Source organism: Triturus cristatus, chromosome 1_2 (genome assembly GCF_964204655.1).
Source record: "Triturus cristatus chromosome 1_2, aTriCri1.1, whole genome shotgun sequence".
NCBI lineage: Eukaryota > Metazoa > Chordata > Amphibia > Caudata > Salamandridae > Triturus > Triturus cristatus.
Genome location: NC_140580.1, coordinates 141,481,952 through 141,493,419, shown reverse-complemented (window position 1 = coordinate 141,493,419; position 11,468 = coordinate 141,481,952). Strand labels below are relative to the sequence as shown.

The following is an 11,468-nucleotide window of genomic DNA, read 5'->3' as shown; positions in this document are numbered from 1 at the left end:
AAAACCATGGATGAAGTAGCGTCCTAACCCATTTCTACAGGCTAATCAGTTTAGCTAACTATTGTGTGCTTATCATTTATTTTGCAGGGTGAAGGATTATAGAATGTACATAAATGTTGTTAAGCAGAATGTTGTTAGGTAATAAGATAAGTTACATGCGAAACAGTTGAAGTTGCGAGCCAACCAGTGCGGATGCGTTGGCCCCTTTACCAGTGATTTTACTTTATTGAATAAAAGAAGACATTCAATACATCGCTGCGTGGGAAGATTTGTTTTTAACACCCAAGTCTTTCTTTGCAGTATTAGAGCTAACTGCAGAGATCTTGAACAAACTGTTGACATTGTTTTCGTTAAATGCAATGAACGGTCGGTCATAACGGACAGCACCTTCCTATCCGGAAACTCTTCTTTTTGTTTCTATGACTGGCTCCTCGTAGCTCCGCCGCCCGGATGATGAGACGCGCACGCGCTCCTGCGTAGGGCGTTCGGACGCTGCGCGCAATCGCCTGCGGGGGATGTGTTCGGGTGTCCGTGGAAGAGGCGCGTAAGATCAGTACAGTCTATGAGTATTAACAGAGGGCACGCTTTGGATTCAGAGAGGTAAGTGGTCATGCAGCTGTAAGGTACAATGCAGGGTTTCACTGGTGCGTTTTCGACCGTTGATATATAGGAACTGCGCTGCCCAGTGTTACGCGAAGGCCTAGAAGTGCCGGATGTATGTGGGGGAGACCACTGATACGTTCGAAGTAGTAGCAGTGTGATGTGTGCATGACACGTGGTGTGGCACGCTTGAATAATCTTTGAACACAAGCAAAGTGGTGCGGCTTTAAAATCGTCAGTTCTATTTTATATTTCCTTTTAGGAAACTTCATTTTGTGTTTACAGTATGAATATCAAAACACAATTACATGAGGGACTACTGATCAAGTTGAAATCTCTGAAGTTGCCACATGTCAGGACTCGGCCTACTTAATAAAAATAAAACAAGTTTCTTAAGAAGAGCTAGATATTTATCACACAGACCCACATACTGATTTTTTTTTTTTATTACAACCTGTATGTAGGGGATCTTTTCACCTTGTTTCTCATTGGCTTTTGCAACCACACTCGCTGTCTCTACTGTTGACTACCCTTTCCACGTGCAAGCAGGCGATGCTATGATATTGGTGGATGGTTGCATATTTTATAGCGTGTAGTCTGCAATTAAGTTGCTTAACTGATATTTTACATTCAAGGTGCTGGTGTAGTCCCAGGCCTCTAAAAATTATACTAGACCTACTCGAACTAACTGTAATGCGCTTAACCTAAAAACTTGTCTAATTATGCCACCCTAGGCAAAAATTGTCTTTTGTGGAAACCTCTTTCTTTATTACATATGAGAGCAACTTCCCATATGAGTTCAGCATTCCTGCCGTACAAAAAAACTATTTGGTTTGATTTAATAGACAACACTTGTTCCATGCATATTAAAAATCTAGTGCATGCATTTTCACACTTTTGCATGCTTCATGTCATGTGATTTTGTGCATTCATTGATGTTAAACGTGTCGTGCATTAAGTGACTGCAACCATGATTTAAACTGAAGCAAACTGTAAGGTGGAGAGATGAGCAGGAATTTGGTCTTCAGGTGATTTGGTTCCAGATTGTGAATTCCCACCCATTCTTGAAAATCTTCTAGAGTCTTCTTTAATGAGGCTTATGTGTTCCTGGGGAGAGACTTCTTGGTGCAACTGTATATCAGCAAGGAGGTCAATCGTTTGAGCAGGATGGTGAGATGGTCCAAGTATAGGTTAAAGAGAGATGAAAATAGATCTGGGCTTTTAGGTAATCCCTGGTCTAAGGGAGTTGGGTCTGAAAGATTGTGCTGTTATATTTGGTGGATTTGTTTTTTAGGTGATATTTTAGCACAGAACTGTGCTGTTTATACCCGTTGTTGTCCTGAATTTGCTAATGAGGGTGTGGTGGTGCAGTGTTTAAAAACATGCAGATCGGGCTAGGCTGATGAGTAGACACAAGTTACCCTTATAAGAATGCAAAGTATGTCGCCAATAGTTTGAAGGATAGGTATTTTCATACTACACTCAGATGTAAATCTGGACTTAAGTGACTCAGATAGGTCTCTGTCTTCTGTGAATTGTTTGTGAAGGAACTCAATATTCTTGGATTTTATTTCCGAAGATTTATTACTATATCAAAATTGTTTAGCTCTTTAGGTGTGCTTTTTTTTTGGGGGGGGAGGGCCATCGTACTGACTTGGTGAGGAGTGCTCACTGTGCAGGAGCATCCAAGCTGCACCTCCTAACTAAAGCCCAAACCCTGTGTTGTGTAGTTTCCACCCTACGGTAGGAATTGCACGTTTGTGGACGGCATAACAGTTGGGATGGTGCCAGACTGATTCTATGCACCCAGTCATTATATGTTGTCCTATAGGCCAGCTAACTCACAGTGCCACCATGAGTACCCCTAAACCTAAGTGGGTAGCAGGTGGTTTTGGCAACCGCTGAACATGAAAACCCTGATCCCCAAGGTATAGTGGTAACAGATCTAGAATTCTTTTGCTCAGTCACTTGTGCTCTCAGAGAAATATATAAGGAATGCACAGTGGTATATTTACCATATTTTTTTAACCAACGCGATTCTTGTATAGAATATGTTATACAATGATTAATAGACGGAAGCAGATAAGTTATTAGAAGTACCAGGACAGTGAACAGGGTAAAAAGTTCCACCATCGTGCTAAAGTGATCTATACATGCAAGCATACAAAACAATATATAGAAAATCTGACGCACTCCTACTATGCAGTTCCTAACCTAAGTATCTAGGGCACATGTGTGGTTTCTGCCAAGAATCCCCTTACTGGATGATCAAACCCTGGTTACCTGAAGGGAAATAACATAAGTTCCCGTCTTGGTCACAAGCTGGACACCCTTTGCAGAGATATCAGCAAACTGCGGGGCAAAGGTTTTAGCGTGTAGAGACCTCACCAATGACAGCAAAGCACTCCTCTAATTAAACCCAGAAATGCTTGTTTATTTGTAAATTAAAAGCATCCTTGCGAGTCCTGCGCAAGCCAGCATTGTTATGATCTATAGATAGCCGTGTGGATGAAAAATAGAACATTTGCACAATGTATGTCGAGGCTTTGTACATGGTGTTAAAGGAGTCGTGATTAAGTTCTCGTCCTGTAGAATCTGTAAGTGAAGCAGTTTCAAAGAAACAAAGCCAGCATTGCGACACACTTAAATATGTGTAAAAGGTTATTGTGTAACGGGGAAGGCAACTTAAGAAACGTTTTCATGGTGAAAGTTGGCATTGTTTCTACGTGGGTCTAACTAAGGCACATGATACCTGGGACTGCTTGTATTCCTATGTAGAAAGTACTTGGTCATGTAGTTTTTCACACGGCAAGCCCATCTACAATGGCATAATCAAAGGGGAAAAAGATGGGCTATAACATAATTCCTAGAAATTGGCAGTGGCTAGTATAAATTCAGGTCTGATGGCCTTAAATGTAGACAAACACGCAAAGATATCTTGGCCCGTGTCCAGATGTCTCCACTTTAGCCATTACTATTGTATTCCTGGCCTATAATGGTAGGGGAGCACCTCAGGATGTGAACAGCAACAAAGAGATACATGGGATGTTTATAAAGGCACACGCTATGCATTCCTGCGAATGTGGTTCCCATCGCATTTAATTTATTCAGGTACTTTAGTGTACATTTCTCATTTGTAAACACCTATTTAATTTAGTAATTGCATGTTTGTCATACACCGTTTTTTTTTTTTTAGGTAGATGCAGCAACTTTTCACATATATGTATTAGTGTGAATTGTGATATGTACAAGAATTTAGTTATTGTGCACAATATCCACACATGTAAGGAGCACCCAAGTTCAACACAGTATCTCAATACAAATATTTTGATTTGATCCATGTGAAGCAAGAGTATCGGACAGACCGTGGGGAGATACATATCGGGAATTTGGACCGCTGCAATAATAACAGAAAGAGGAATCTTGAGTTGAATCTGGTAACCTTGATGTGAAAAGATACGTTTGGGATACTCTCACCGAAATAATTGACGAAAGCCCTGATGATGTCCCAGAAGGGGACGAAACGCGTCGGTTGTTGAGTATATTTGGATATAAGGAATTGAAATTATCTTCCCTGATAAAATTATTGGATCATAAATGGATGGAATTAACGATTGATGGACATAAAGGAAATAATTGTGGAATGAAAAAAGACTTTCATATGAAATCAGGATGAAAGAGAAATTCACATGGAGCTCATGGATGAATAAATCAAAAGGACATTTGTGTTGAATCAACTTGGCATTTTTCATGTTGGAAAGAATATGACCACTTTAGAATAAATATTCTTATTATTCAACAAATATACCAAACAGACTCCACTCTCCTGAGGCACAGCCGGGAGATAGGCTCTAGACATTTGTTTTAAGTAAAATTGTTTTGTGTTTTTAAAATCGTCCTGCTGCCTAGCTTCACTTGTGCACAGCTGCACCACGACCAAATTCCCGCGTAGCGGATTAAACGCTGCCGCGGCCCCTGCTAATTGCCAGTGACGATACTGACGGGGACTCCCTGAGGCCACGCCCACTACGGTCGGCCACGCCCACCCCTCCTACTACTACTTAACGCGCTGATCGATAGCGCGACGGTAAACAGACTCCACTCTCCTGAGGCACAGCCGGGAGATAGGCTCTAGACATTTGTTTTAAGTAAAATTGTTTTGTGTTTTTGAAATCGTCCTGCTGCCTAGCTTCACTTGTGCACAGCTGCACCACGACCAAATTCCCGCGTAGCGGATTAAACGCTGCCGCGGCCCCTGCTAATTGCCAGTGACGATACTGACGGGGACTCCCTGAGGCCACGCCCACTACGGTCGGCCACGCCCACCCCTCCTACGATTCACATCCCCTATAAACATGTGTAATCACCGGACGCGCAGCGGACGAGCGCAGCGGGCGCGACGTTTGCCCGCCGAAGGCGCGCCTAAGGCAAGCCCGTCTGCGCCCGTCCGCGCCGGTACCGTGCCTAGTGCCAGAAACCCTGCCCGTTTTTCCTACCCTCAATACTCTAAACCTGACCTATATAAACTTGATCAATGCCCCTGCGACCAACCGACTAAAATGGATCCCAGAAACCTCTATAGTCCCTTTACATGTCCCTCTTGTGGCACCCAAATACCAGCCTTTCCACGGAGCCTCACACACAACCCACCCAAACTTCCCCCTACCAAAACCTCGCAGCCTGGTGGGAGCAACCCTCTACTAGCTACCCCCTTTACCTCTAACAACAGGTCCCAGATTATGCCCCACAAAAATAGGTCGCTTAAATGCATACTTCTTAATGTAAGATCTATGCCCAAACATAAACATGAGATTGATGCCTTACTCAATGACAACAGCATTGACCTCATGTTCTTAACGGAAACCTGGGCCTCTTCGACCTCCGGACCTGACTGGAACACCACCACACCCATAGGCTACTCGGTTGGATCCCTGAATCGCACAGGAACTACCGGAGGAGGTATAGCGATAATCCACCGATCGCACCTCAAAATAACCTCCTGCCCCCAACTTGAACTTGAAGCAGAAGCAATGACCTTCAAGATCAAAGAAAACAATCATTTGATTTTTGAGGGACTGTTGGTGTACCGCCCTCCCGGACCCAGGACTCCCTTCACCAAAGCACTACTCACTTTCTTAGAAACCACCTTTGATGCAGCCTTCTATACCATCTTGGGCGACTTCAATTTTCATCTAGAGCTAAAGAACGACTCAGACTCCGCCACCCTCATTGATAACTTTCTCAGCTTCGACATGAAACAACTGATCGACAAACCTACCCACACAGCAGGGCATACCCTTGATGGGATCTTCTCCAACTGCCACTCCATTAAAATCTTATCCATTACTCCCATACCCTGGTCAGATCACAACGCCATCTACTATAATTTACAAATAAAAAACTCTGCAATTCAGCGCAGAAGCTACTTACCCCCCGAAACCTCCCGCCCCTGGAAAAAACTCGAATCCAACCAACTCGCCGAAACTCTGGAAAATACCTCTCCCGAATTCGACCACGGAAGCAGTGAACACTGGGCTTCCAACTTTAATCAATGGATTATTGATGCAATGAACGAGCTGGCCCCACTTGAATTAAAGAAACCCAGAAAACGGCTAGTTACCGCTCAATGGTATACGGCTGAGGTAAAAACTGCTAAGATTAAGTGCCGACACGTAGAACGTAGCTGGCGCTCTGATTATAGCCGTGAGAAAAAACTTGAATACTTAAATACCTTACAGGAGTACAAATCCATAATAGTTCAGGCAAAGGCCGCTTACTACACAGAAAAAATCCAGAAATCGGCCAATTCCTCCAGGGAACTTTTTTAAACTGTGGCCCACCTAACAAAAACCCCGCGAGACACAGTATTTAACCCTGATCAGAGTTTTGTCGATGAAATGGCCACCTTCTTCCAAGAAAAGGTACAATCAGTATATGATGACCTTAGCACCATGGTATCCACCATACCTCCTAACATAGAAGGACATACCGACATAACTCCCCCCTGCTTTCCCAGCTTCCCTGCACTTGAAAAACAACAAGTACATGATTTACTAATCCAGATAAAATCCGGCTCTCCTTTGGATCCTTGCCCCCCCCTATGTCCTTCATCAAATTCCCGAGACCATCGCAAACACCCTGACTCCCCTGCTCAATAAAATCATCTCCCAAGGAGAATTTCCAAAAAACTGGAAAATGGCCTGCATTAGACCTATCCTCAAGAAAGAATCCCTTGATCCTTCTGAACCCAAACACTACCGGCTCATTTCCTGCCTGCCCCTACCTTCAAAAATCCTGGAAAAAGCTATAAATCAGGAAATAATGCGTCATGTGGAGGAAAAAAAGCTATTTGATCCTTCTCAACACGGCTTCAGACCCCTACACTCCACAGAATCAGCCCTCATTATGACCACTGAAAAAATTCGCAAAACCATGGATGAAGGTGGGCGATCGGCCCTGATACTTTTAGACCTCACAGCGGCCTTCGACACTTTGAATCACGCCGTCCTATTAAAAAGACTCGCGTCACTCGGCTTCACCGGTTCCGCACTGGCCCTTATTGCCTCCTTCCTAACCAATCGTACTAATCAACTGGTCTGGAATGGATTGCAATCCGCTGAATTCTCTCTTCCGGGCGGAGTCCCCCAAGGCTCAGCACTGTCTCCAACCCTTTTTAACCTTTACGTCACTCCCCTAGCTGCCCTGATCAGATCCCAGGGCCTACAATTAGTGTCTTACGCCGACGACACACAAATCATAGTGTCCATCTCCCAATCTATCGACGCCACTGCAGAACGATTCAGGAACTGCCTCTCTCAGGTTAAGAACTGGATGTGCAACAACTTCCTAAGACTGAATACGGACAAAACCGAAGTCATCGAGTTCGGCCATAAAACTTCCATCTGGAACGACCTATGGTGGCCCCCCGAAGCAGGTTCTTGCCCTCTTCCCGTAGACAAGGTCAGAAACCTTGGCTTCTTATTTGACAAAGAACTCTCCTGCAAAGCCCAGGTGAACCAGGTGACCTCAGCTTGCTTTCATAACATCAAGCTGAGCAGGAAAGTTCTTCCCTACATCCCAGACACCCTTAGGAAAACGGTAATGGGAGCCCTGGTCTTATCCCGCATTGACTACGCTAACTCCCTCTATTTGGGAGCAGGAGAAAAACAGCTGTCTAAACTTCAGGCAATCCAAAATGCGGCAGCCAGAGCCCTACTAAACATTCCCAGACGCCACCCCACATCCAAGGCTATTCGAGAGCTACATTGGCTCCCAGTCAGGCGCCGCATCCATTTCAAAGCTCTCTGCCTGGTCCACAGATCTCTCCTCGGCAAGGGACCCGACGACTTCAATAACCTACTTCCCCGATACATCCCCCCGCGCGTACTGAGGTCATCCACCCTTGACCTCGTCTGCCAACCCAGAATAAATAAAGCCCGGTGGGGGGGAAAGTCCTTCTCATACCAAGCGGCAAAAATCTGGAACTCGCTACCCCCAGCTCTTCGTGCCCAAAAATCTAAAACGCGCTTCAGAAAAGATCTAAAAACCTGGCTCTTTGTCTAGATCAACTCGCTCCTCTGCCTCTCTCTTTTCTGGATCTGTTAGCGCCAAGACGCCGCGGCATTCGTGCGCTCTACAAATACTTGTCAGTCAGTCATCAAATCAAAATATTTGTATTGAGATACTGTGTTGAACTTGGGTGCTCCTTACATGTGTGGATAAGTTATATTTGAGGAATGGTTGGACGATGACCATTTTGAAGTGAGCACCAGTAGTTGAACTTTTTGAGAGGGAATTTAAGACGATATTGTCACTCTTTGCGCACAGGTCTAGGACTCATCGTTGTGGTATTTTGACTATTGTGCACAATACCTTGCAAGCTGATTATTGATCTATATATTTAATTGCAAGGTCTACCATTTTCATAATAAGAAATGGGTATATAAGTCTGATGCAGGATAGATATTTCAGTCTTCATTGTGAGCTTTGTGAGAGATGTGAACTGCAAAGAGCTTAATGCCCTGGGATTTCAGAGCCAGGCTTCATTTGTGCTGTTCTAAGCTTGGAACACCATGATAGAGACGAGCTGCCAACTTCCTAAAGCACAGTTGCTAACTGGAAATAACTGTGTTATCCAGCAGAGGCCACTTAAGAAACTTATGTAGGCACTTTGGTCCTAAGCTTTAGTTAGGGTATAGCAATGGAGGGATTATTTAATCTTATACTAATTTCTTCATTTAGTGCTTTGAGTCATGAATACCATTTGAACACCATAGAAAATGTTAGTTATTTTTAATATATTGTTTAATTGCCTGTCTTAAATACAAACATTGTTTATTCTCACAGTAACATTAATTCTTATAACCTACACTATATTAGAGCATTGCTTTTTAGTAGATCCTCTTAAAATGTTTTCTTTTTTTTCTTCATCCATGGGGGAAAGAGGTTGTGAAACATACTAATAAATAAAATAATCCTGTTAGTCTCATAAGTTGTCGTTGCCCTATATGTAACATCCTCAAGTAAGTAATAGATGCTTTGTGAGTTACAGTCTGCACGAGTTTCAGGCTCAAGTTGGGAAATTGGCTCCAGCCTCCGCTTTCCAGAGGACTTTTGATTTCTGCATGTTTGCCGGTGATCCTGAAAAGACGTATCAAGGAGAACATTGGAAACACAAGTGGATGCTAAGGAGTAGCTGGCATAGGTTCGGGAAGGTACAATATGAGGTGAAGCATCTTTTGAGTTTGGTCAGCGGGTGAGGAGCGCTAATGGATGAGTAATGGAATGTTATGATATGTTTGTGAGCGAAGGAGGAGACTGGATTGGAACCTTAGCCATTTTCATTTTGGGATGTTAGGATCTTGGACTACTTGGGCAGAGTGAGATGCAAAGTTCACAGGAGCAAAAAGCTGTCATCCTAGTTCTCCTTCCCTGGAGTTCGCACTGAAGTCATAATCTTTGAACAGTCCTTCCTTTTGTAAGTGATCCTGAACTGCTTTTTAGTCGATATCGTTGATCAATCCTTTTTTCAGTTTGAACTACACCGGATATACTGGTTCCTCAGAGAACACAAACTCCTATAACGGGAAAAAAAGCTGATACAAGTGGTTGAACTGAGAACTTGGTGAGCTGAGACCAATCACTTCTTACCCTGAATGCCAGTGGTGTAAGTTGTTGTTGGCCACTAAAAAACATCACTGCAACATACACAAGATAATTACTGTAAAACGGTCAAAGAAGTTAAGTTCTGTTTGGCAAAGCACATCATTGAAGCGCAATATGAAACAAGGTGAAACAGTTCAGATCTCCTGCAACCCAGACAACTGAAAAAAACATCATGCATGATATATCAGCCCTGAAATGACCACTTAATGTTATAATCTAAAATATGCAAAATAAGAGATTCCATTTTCTGCAACTTCATACCTTTACTTTCCTCACTCTCCCTCCTTTCAGTTTTGTTCTTCACAAGCTTCCTCCCAACGACCAAAGAGGATATGTCCACACTGGTTAAAAAGAAATAGGAAAGATCTGATAGTAGAGCCTTGCCCCCCCCCCCTACTTACGAATGAAACCATTAGTCCAATTTCTGGAAGAGCACTTTTGCTGTGGTTATCAACTCCATCTTTCCTCTTTAAGTGGTCTGACGCCTCTGAAACATGCAGTCATGACTTCCTTAAGAAACCAGTGCATGGGCCAAAGATCCCTTCTATCTCCTGTCCAACGTACATCCTACACTTCCACAGCAAGGTCATTGAAAAAGAAGCAAGGCAGCACCAAGTAAATCCTGAACATCACCAGCACATATTGCAAAACCACCAGATGGTTTCTAGCGTGCAGGGTCACTGAATCACCCATGACCCAGATTTATAAATAACTCGGATGTTCTTCTGTTCTTGCACTTTCTGACCTCTAAGCTGCCTGTGGTACTGTGGACACCAATATCTTGTTGGAAAGACCTGTTTTATGGGCTGCAATTTATAGACCTTCCTGTGGTCTTGATTAGATATGAATAGAGTTGACGGAATCACCAATTCTCCCAGTATTCTTCAAAGTACTTTGAAGTTGATCTTAGCCTGTCCAGCTTTTACAGGAGTACTCTGGCTACACTCTTAGAGCAGTTTATGGTGAAACTCCAAATGTACTCCAGTGTAGGTCAAATTGATTTTCAATTGGAAAACTGGTCTACTAACCAATTCATATCTTTGTGGAAGGACCATGTAGTTACTGGATTAAGGAGTGTGACCTCAGTCTGAATTGAAGCAGGACAGAGATAGTGGTGTTGAGCAGAACGGAAATCAAGGTACCATCCTTTGATTGGCCTCCTGGATTACGCATGCTGCCCCTCCTTTTAAATGTCATTGTTTTGTGCTTCAAGTTAATGCTATGTTCAAAAAATCATCCAGCAGTCGCCCTTCTTCAGTGAATCCTCCTATTCCTCTGACCAAACATTTATATGGGGTTGATAAGATCCATGGTGATGGCAAGATTTGACTATTGCAGCACTTTACAAAAACGTTTTTTCAAGATTGAAAGACTCCAGAACCAGGCAGCAAGATTCCCTGAATCTGAAGAGCCATGAACACATACACCCAGCCTCCAAAGTTTTACATTCGTGGCCTATAGGTATCTGGGTCAAGTTTACAATGTGTTGCACTGTCCACAAAATCTTTTGGGGGCAAAGGTTCAAATTATCTGCAAAAACTAATACCCTATTGCATTCTTACTGGGATAGGCACATGTAATACATAAAACGCATTCAACCTATCGAAAGTGGAGGCAGAATCATGGGAGGTTGGGGCCTTAAACTATGGAACATTTAAAATACAAGTCCTAATACAAGCGTTATGGGAAGGACCCGAAAAGTG

General features: G+C 43.3%; 1 protein-coding gene across 1 annotated transcript in view; it reads left to right on the top strand.

Moving 5' to 3' along the window:
- The first annotated feature begins 462 nt into the window (after positions 1 to 462).
- The window catches only part of TDRD1 (tudor domain containing 1), a 1,654,170-nt gene continuing 1,643,164 nt past the window's right edge, over positions 463 to 11,468 (top strand). Inside the window, exon 1 of the mRNA XM_085603291.1 lies at positions 463 to 600. The gene's annotated coding sequence lies outside the window, so the exon portion shown is untranslated. The remainder of the gene's footprint in view (positions 601 to 11,468) is intronic.